Here is an 8,662-nt window from a genome sequence, read left to right as displayed (position 1 = left end):
ACTAGGTGTGGAATGAAAAGTGAAGAAATGATGGAGAATGTTTTCGAAGGAAGTGGACTTTGATTGTAAATTTTGTAGTGCTTGGGGTAGTACTTTGATTGTAAAGTGAAGAAGGTTTTGAGTCACTCTAACCAAATTGAGCCCCACCTTAACCAAAAGCGTAAATTACAACCCTTTATGTCCTAATTGATTTTGAACCAAGTTGTCTACAATTGTGGAGGAATACATGAAGGGCAAGCCTATGGTACTACTTGTATGCATTTGAACATCTTTTTGAGAGAGAGTTAATTTTTTCCATTTGATATCCCATTTTTGTTTTGAATTAAGATTTATGAGTGTGAGATCCTTTCTTAAATGTGAGGGCACATGAAACTTGAGTTGTGAATTTAATCCCTTTTTTCAATTGGAAGAAATGACCAAAGAATGATAAATGTGATAGAGAGGCAAATTTTGAAGCTTTAGTGTCATGACTTGATTTGCTACTTTGATTTGCATAGTTCTTGGGCATTTAAAATGTAATGAAGTTTATGAAAAGTGTTCGGCAGTTCATATGCATTGGTTTAATTGTTGGTACCAATCGAAGTCATGCATTTGTGCTTATAGTAGACCTTTTTGGCTTAGCATGATAAGGATGCAATGTTGAGTTAAATACTTAGGGAGGAGATTTTGTCACTTTCATTGCTTGAGGACAAGCAATAGTTTAATTTTGGGGGTTTGATAAGTTGGTATTTTACCTACTTATCTTGTCTTTAAGCTTGTATTTTTGGTATGATTGGTGTGATAAAATCATGTTCTTAATGCCATTTACTTCTATATTACAGGTTCTATGTGATTTGAAAGTGATGTTGAAGAAACCAAGTGAAACAAGTAAAAAAGAAGCTAAAAAGAGAAAAATTTGGGTAATGCACTCAGTGGTCGCAATTGCGACATAAGTCTTGGAATTACGAAGATTACAGGGTTGGGTATTGCGAGGGAAGTATGGGAATTGTGAAGGAACATGATCTAGGTAGCAATCGCAAATGCGAAAAAGACTTCGCAAATGCGAAGTCAACCAGGGGAGTCAAACTTCGCAAATGCGAAAGTGTACAGTATAGCCATACTTCGCATTTGCGAACCTTTGTTCGCAAATGCGAGAATCGAGCTTCAGGCCTGGGCAATTCTGGAATTTCACATTTTTTGGCAAAAAGCCATTTAATACCTGACTAGGCTCATTTGTAAAACATCTTTGGCAAATCTTTGGCTTATTTTCAGTTCTTAGAACTAGAGAGAACAAGTTTTGGAAGTCAAGGTTTGCAAACACACTTTGGTCATGAAGATTAGAAGCTTGTGGTTAAGGATTTCTTACCCATTTATATTGCTTTCTTCATTTCCTTGCTTTGTATTGTATATCTAAGTGTGTTGTATTTTATTAAACACTTGAATCTTGTTTATGGAAATATTCATGTTTAAAGTGTGGATTAAATACATTGTTGTGCTGATGTATTGAACGATTTTTATCCCTTTATGAAGTGAGTTATTGTTACTTTAATTATTATTGTTCTTTAATGTCTCCAAAGGGATTAGCTAACCCTAGGACTCGCCCATTAACTCTGAATTAATTTTGGAAAAGATAATTTGGCGTTGGAAAAGATTAATTAACAAGAACTTGAGGCTTTAACCCTCATTTTATAGATTCTACCTAGGGATAGGATTGAACTACTTGTAGCCATTCCGGGTGTGCTTAATCTCTTAATTGGGTTAGGAATAATTTTATTAGGAAGTTTTGTTATTCTTCGGAAGAAGATAATTAAGAATTACTATCCGTGTCTAATTAACATAAACTCGCTCATATTTGTAAAATCATGAAATACACTGGATCGTTACTCGAATGTAAATCCCGATGCATCCATACTTGAAGCCATTGATCATTTTACTTGATTTCTAGGTTAGTTTACATTTCTGCATTTAGATATAAAACATTTACTCAACCCAATTCTAAGTGTTTGGCATTGAATAACAAGTGATAATTCTCTTACATTCCTAATCGCCTACATATTGTTCTCTGTGGGATTCGACCCCGACTCATAGTTGGGTAAATTATATTGCATGCGACCGTATCCATTTACTTTTTAGTAGTGGATTTGGATGTCATCAGTCATCAGCCCATGATTACAGCACTGGCCGTTCGACCACCCAGAGGCGGAGGGTAGGCGGGTAGGGGTCGTTCTAGAGATGGAGGCTAGACAGGGGAAGGTCAACCAGCTACTATTCAATCAGGTGGAGGCCAGCCAACCGATGCTCCAGATAGATTTTATGCTTTTCCGGCAAGACTAGATGTAGTGGCCTCAGATGCCTTGATCACAGGTATTTATTCTATCTGCGGTAGGGATGCTTCGGTATTATTTGATCCAGGGTCTACCTATTTATATGTATCATCTCTTTTTGCTCATTTCCTGGATATTCCTCATGAGTCCTTGGGTACTCCTATTTTTGTGTCCACTCCTGTGGGTGACTTGGTGGTTGTGGATTGGATCTATCGGTCATGTGTGGGCACAGTCTGTGGTTACAAGACTAGAGTGGACCTTCTGTTGCTTGGTATGACCAACTTTGAGTTCATCCTAAGCATGGACTGGTTATCCCTATATCAGGCCATCCTTGATTGCAATGCCAAGGACGTTACTTTAGCGATGCTAAAATTGCCGAGATCGGAGTTGAAGGGATCATCTGTTACCACATCCTATCGGGTCATCTCTTTTCTAAAGGATCAACATATGGTCGAGAAGGGTTGTTTGGCTTATCTAGCTTATGTTTAGGGCACTACCACAAAGTTTTCGACGATTTATTCAGTTCCAGTAGTCCGAGAATTCGCCGATGTGTTTCCTTTTGACCCTCTAGGCATGCCACTAGATCATGACATTGATTTATGTATTGACTTGGCTCTAGGTACCCAGCCTATATCTGTCCCACCGTACCGTATGGCTCTGAAAGAGTTGAAGGAGCAGCTTGAGGAGTTGTTAGCAAAGGTGTTCGTCAGACCAAGTGTATCACCTTGGGGTGCACCAGTGTTATTTGTGAAGAAGAAAGATGGGACTATGTGAATATTCATTGATTACTGCCAGTTGAACAGAGTTAGAATTATGAACAAGTACCCATTGCTGCGTTTTGATAATTTGTTTGACCAGTTGTAGGGTGTTAGGGTGTTCATTTAGATCGACTTGAGAACAGGGTACAATCAGTTAAAGATTCGGAACTCGGATTTTCCGAAGACTACTTTTTGTACTAGATACGACCATTATGAGTTTCTGGTGATGTCCTCTAGCTTGACTACACCCCAGTGGCGTTTATGGATTTGATGAACATGGTGTTTAGGCCTTATATTGATTCGTTCGTCATTGTCTTCATTGATGACATCTTTATCTACACATGTAGCCTGTAGGAGCAGGAGCAATATGTGAGAGTGGTGCTTCAGTCCTTGAGGGAACAAAAGCTATATGCTAAGTTTTCCAAATGTGATTTTTTGTTAGATTCTGTGGCATTCTTGGGGCTTGTTGTATCAGGCAAAGGAATTAAGGTGGATCCCAAGAAGATTTAGGTAGTTTAGAGTTAGCCTCATCCTTCTTCGTTGATTGAGATTAGGAGATTCTTGGGGTTAACAGGTTATTACCGCCGGTTTGTGGAGGGCTTCTCATCCATTGCAGCACATTTGACTAGATTGACTAAGAAAGGTGCTCTGTTCTGCTGGTCCCATGATTGTTAGGCGAGCTTTCAAAAGCTCAAGACAGTTTTGAGTACAACACCAATTCTACTGTTGCCTTCTAGTTCGGGGATGTATTTGGCGTACTACGATGCTTCATGGGCTTGGGTTGTGTAATGATGTAGGAGGGGCGAGTTATTACTTATAATTCACGTCAGCTGAAGATTCATAAGAATAACTACCCTGTACATGATCTAGAGTTAGCCGCGATTGTTCATGCTCGTAAAATCTGGAGGAATTATCATTACAGGGTGTCATGTAAGGTTTACACTAATCATCGCAGCTTACATCATTTGTTCAAGTAAAGGGATCTCAATTTGAGGCAGCATAGATGGCTTGACTTACTGAAGGACTATGACATCACCATTCTTTATCATTCAGGCAAGGCAAATGTAGTCGTGGATGCCTTAAGTAGAAAGGCAGAGAGTAGGGGTAGCTTGGCATTCATTTCAGTGGAGGAGACACCCCTAGCTTTGGACATTCAGCACTTGGCTAATAGACTTGTGAGGCTGGACATTTCTGAGCCTAACCAAATTCTCGCATGTAATTTTTGCCCAGTCTTCACTATTGGGGCAAATCAAGGCTCGACAGTTTGATGATCCTCACTTGACAGTTCTTAGAGAGATAGTATTATAGGGTAGTGCCAAGGAGGTTTCTATCGGCGAGGATGGTGTTCTGTGACACCAGGGTTGTCTATGTGTTCATAATGTTGATCTTTTGAGAGGAAAGATTCTAGAGGAGGCACACAATTCTAGGTATTCCATTCATCCAGGTGCTACAAAGATGTATCATTACCTGAGGCAGCATTATTGGTGGCAGTAGATGAAGAAAGACATAGTTGAGTATGTGTCTAGGTGCCTAAATTTACAATAGGTTAAGTATGAGCACCAGAGGCAAGGTGGCCTATTCCAGCAGAAAATTATTCCTGAGTTGAAGTTAGAGCGCATCACTATGGACTTCATAGTTAGGTTGCCGCAAACCTTGCGGAAGTTTGATGCAGTTTGGGTCATTGTTGACAGGTTGACCAAGTCGGCGCATTTCATTCCGGTTGTGACTACTTATACTTCAGAGAGGTTGGCCGGATTTATATTCGGGAGATAGTTCGGTTTCACGGTGTGCCTGTGTCTATCATATCAGATAGAAGCCCTCAATTCACTTTGCATTTCGGGAGAGCCGTACAGGGTGATTTGGGGACCCGTGTAGAGCTGAACAATGCGTTTCAACCACAAACTGACAGGCAGTCAGAGTGGACAGATCAGATCTTGGAGGACATGCTTAAATCATGTGTGATTGACTTTGGGGGAAAGTGGGAATAGTTTTTGCCTTTGGCCGAGTTTTATTACAACAACAGTTATCAGTCCAGCATCGAGATGGTCCCATTTGAGGCTTTATATGCTTGGCGATGTCGTTCTCCCATAGGGTGGTTTGAGCCCAGCGAGGCTAACTTATATGGTACTAATTTGGTGAAGGATCCCTTGGAAAAGGTAAAGTTGAATCAGGAGCCACTTCGCATAGCACAATCCATACAGAACAGTTACGCAGAGAAGGCGCATGACATATAATATGGTAGTAAACAAGGTTCTCTTGAAAGTCTTGTTGATGAAGGGTATTATGAGATTAGGGAAGAAGGGCAAGCTGAGCCCAAGGTTTATAGGCCCATTTGAGGTGTTGAGGCGAGTTGGGAGGTTGCTTATGAGCTTGCTCTACCTCCCAGACTATAAGGGGTTCATCCAATTTTTCACGTGTCTATGATTCGGAGGTATCACGCCGGCTTGTCAAATGTATTAGACTTTAGCAATATTCGGCTAGATGAGAGCTTGGGTTGTGAGGAGGAGTCAGTTGCCATTGTTTCTAGACAGGATTGCCAATTGAGATCCAATAGGATTTCCACTATAAAGGTTCAGTGGAGGGGCCAACCAATCAAAGAGGCAACATGGGAGTCCGAAGAAGACATGCGGAGAAGATATCCACACTTATTCAGCACTGCATGTATGAATCTAAACCCGTTCATGGACGAACATTTGTTTAAGAGGTGGAGAATGTAATGACCCGACCGGTAATTTTGATTTCTAGAACCCCGTTCCCCTAAAATAAGACTTTCTGCACATGCTTTTACTGATTTATGACTTGCAGGGATGGTTGGTTCGGGATTTGGAAGAGTTCGGGTTGAAATCGGAACACTTGATTCCTTAAGTTGGATTAAAAGGCTATGTTTGACTTTGATCAACATTTTGCGTAAACGACCTCGAAATCTGGAATTGATGGCTCCAATAGGTTCATATGATGATTTCAGACTTGGGCGTATATTCAGAGCGGGTTTTGGATGACACGGGAGCGTTTTTGCGCGTAATAGAGAAAGTTGGTTCTTTGAAGGTTTTAGAAGTTCTTTAAATTTGGTTTGGAGCGGGTTTTGGTTGTATCGAGGTCCAAATGGAATTCCGATACTGGGAATAAGTTCTTTAATGACATTTAAGACTTGCATGCAAAATTTTATTTCATTCCGAGTATTTTAAGTACGTTTCGGCGCATTGGAAGTAAATTAAAGAACTTGAAGTTCATAAGATTGATTCAATTGATTTTGAGGTGTGATGCTTAGTTTTAATGTTATTTCGGGTGTTCCGAGAGTTCGAGCGAGTCCATTTTATAATTCCAAACTTGTGGGTATGTTTGGGCAAGGCCCCGAGTGTCGATCGAACGAGGCTGGGACCAAGTTGGGAGTTTGAAGCAACAACTAAAGATCCCTAGATCTATCATAATCGCACCTGCGCTTGGACAACTGTAGATGCGAGTCATGAGCCGCAGAAGCGAGAAATTATGGGCAGCCCAAGAACCGTGGATGCGGAAGATTGGGCGCACCTGTCTGACCACAAGTGCAAGAGCTGTGGTCGCAGGTGCGGCTAGGCTCGTAGAAGCGGCCCCTTCTATTCGCAGATGCAAAGACTGGCCAGGTGAGGGAAATGCACACCTGCGATTGCTTTTCCGCAAGTGCGAAACCGCAGATGCGCCCAAGGCACCGCAGGTGCGAAAGTTGCTGGGCAGTGATGGGTCATTTAATACAAGCTTAGGCCATTTTTATCACATTTGTTCCACTCTTGGGCGATTCGAGAGCTTTTAAGTAGGGGATTTCGACCTAGCTTTGTGAGGTAAGTAATTTCTACATAATGTGAGTTTAATAAATAGATTATGGGTAGATTTCAACATGAAAATTTGGTAGAAACCATAGGTTTAGATGAAAAACCTAGGGTATAATAAAAATGAGATTTTACCACGAAAATGATTATGGAACTTAGTAAAAATCATTTTTTATGTTCCTAAAGTTAAGGGTGTTTACCTTAAAAATGGTAATTAAAATTAAATTTGATTTTGTTGTTCTAAAAATACGTGATCAATTTTATGCTAGTTGTTAGGCAGTATATGCTAAGTGTGAGACTAGAAATAAGATGAGAACTTGAAAATAGTGTGTTTAGGCAAACCGAGCTTCTGAGAATCGGGGCATCGAACTTGATTAGACATGACCTCAAGGTCGAGCTTGCCATTGAGCTATGGACAGCCGATGAAAGGCTAACAATATTGAGAGCTTTAATGAAGGCTCTTTATGATCAATAATGAGCAATAAATAAAGAACAACAAATAGAACACAATAAATATAAACAATAAATGTAAGCAGTGAAACCAAGAGAATATGTTTAAGTTAGAGAGCAGAGAATGTTCTTGTATTGAATGTTGTGAATAATGTATCCTCTGTGCAAAAAAAAACAGTAAAGGTCCCCTTTATATAAGAGGAGGGAATCCCAATATCGTACATGTGTATTTATTACAAAGTAAAGTAGTTGATACTGCTACTTAGCAGTCTGGTACATACTGGTACTATTCTTGTAGGTCTTGTCAGTTTGGGCCACGTGCCTAGGGAACTTCCTATTTATCCATGATAACCATCCACTCGTGCAACACTGAGGTTGGGTGTAAAGAACCCTCAAGTTTGAAACCTCGAATTCCTACCCCTTTGATAATGATCGTGAAATCGGGCTTCCCGATTTCACCCGTATACATATAGTCCCTATGTTTCATAGAGTGAAATGATAAGAAACAATCTTGAATTCCTGCCTATTTGATACTTCCTTCACGACGGTAGTCACCTCCTGCCAAACGATTGATATGACAAAATGAGGTGTCTAAAGGTCGCGTCCACACAGCCCTTAAAAGCTTTCGAATTAATTACATTGGCTAGCTATCCTTTGGCCTACTCCAGCGTTCGTGATAGACCTCTATAAATACTTTTTCTTTCTCTCCTTATTTTCTACTGTACCACCAAGACCTCAAAAGAGTTCTTCCTACCTCTCCCTTGAGTTCTCTTTTTGAAACGCAATTTTCATTTCTCCTCTGAAACCTTTAAACAAGAATGGAGAAAACTTACACATTTGTTCCTCAAGAAGATATGCCTTCTTCTTCATCGCACTCATATATGGGTAAAGAAACAATGCCCCCCTGTGCTAGGGAATGCATTCCAGGGGCTTTTGAAATGACCTCCGATATTAAGACCGAAAAATTTTCTTTCAAACTGGGGCGATGCGAACCCGTGTCGCAATATGTTAGTTCAATAGCAGACGTTGAAAGGGTGAAGGCCGACTGCCACTGGGGGGATGCGGTGCTTGAGGAAATTCCTTCTCGGGAGGAGGACATAACTACATACAAGGCTAACTTCCTCAGTATGTACACTTATCCATTTACCGTAGGTCCCATGGATCGATCCTCACCTCCAATAGACCCCGTGATCCTCGACTTCTGCAAACGATATCGAGTAACCCTTTACCAGATTCATCTTTCATTTTGGCGTATTATTTACATTACCAGATATTATGTTAACATGGTTGAGGAGATTTCCTTCCCTCTCGAAAACCTGATCAGCATATATAGCCCTCGACTCTTTCG

This window comes from Nicotiana tabacum, chromosome 5 (genome assembly GCF_000715075.1).
Source record: "Nicotiana tabacum cultivar K326 chromosome 5, ASM71507v2, whole genome shotgun sequence".
In the NCBI taxonomy this organism is placed as follows: Eukaryota; Viridiplantae; Streptophyta; class Magnoliopsida; order Solanales; family Solanaceae; genus Nicotiana; species Nicotiana tabacum.
This window is presented reverse-complemented; position numbering follows the sequence as displayed.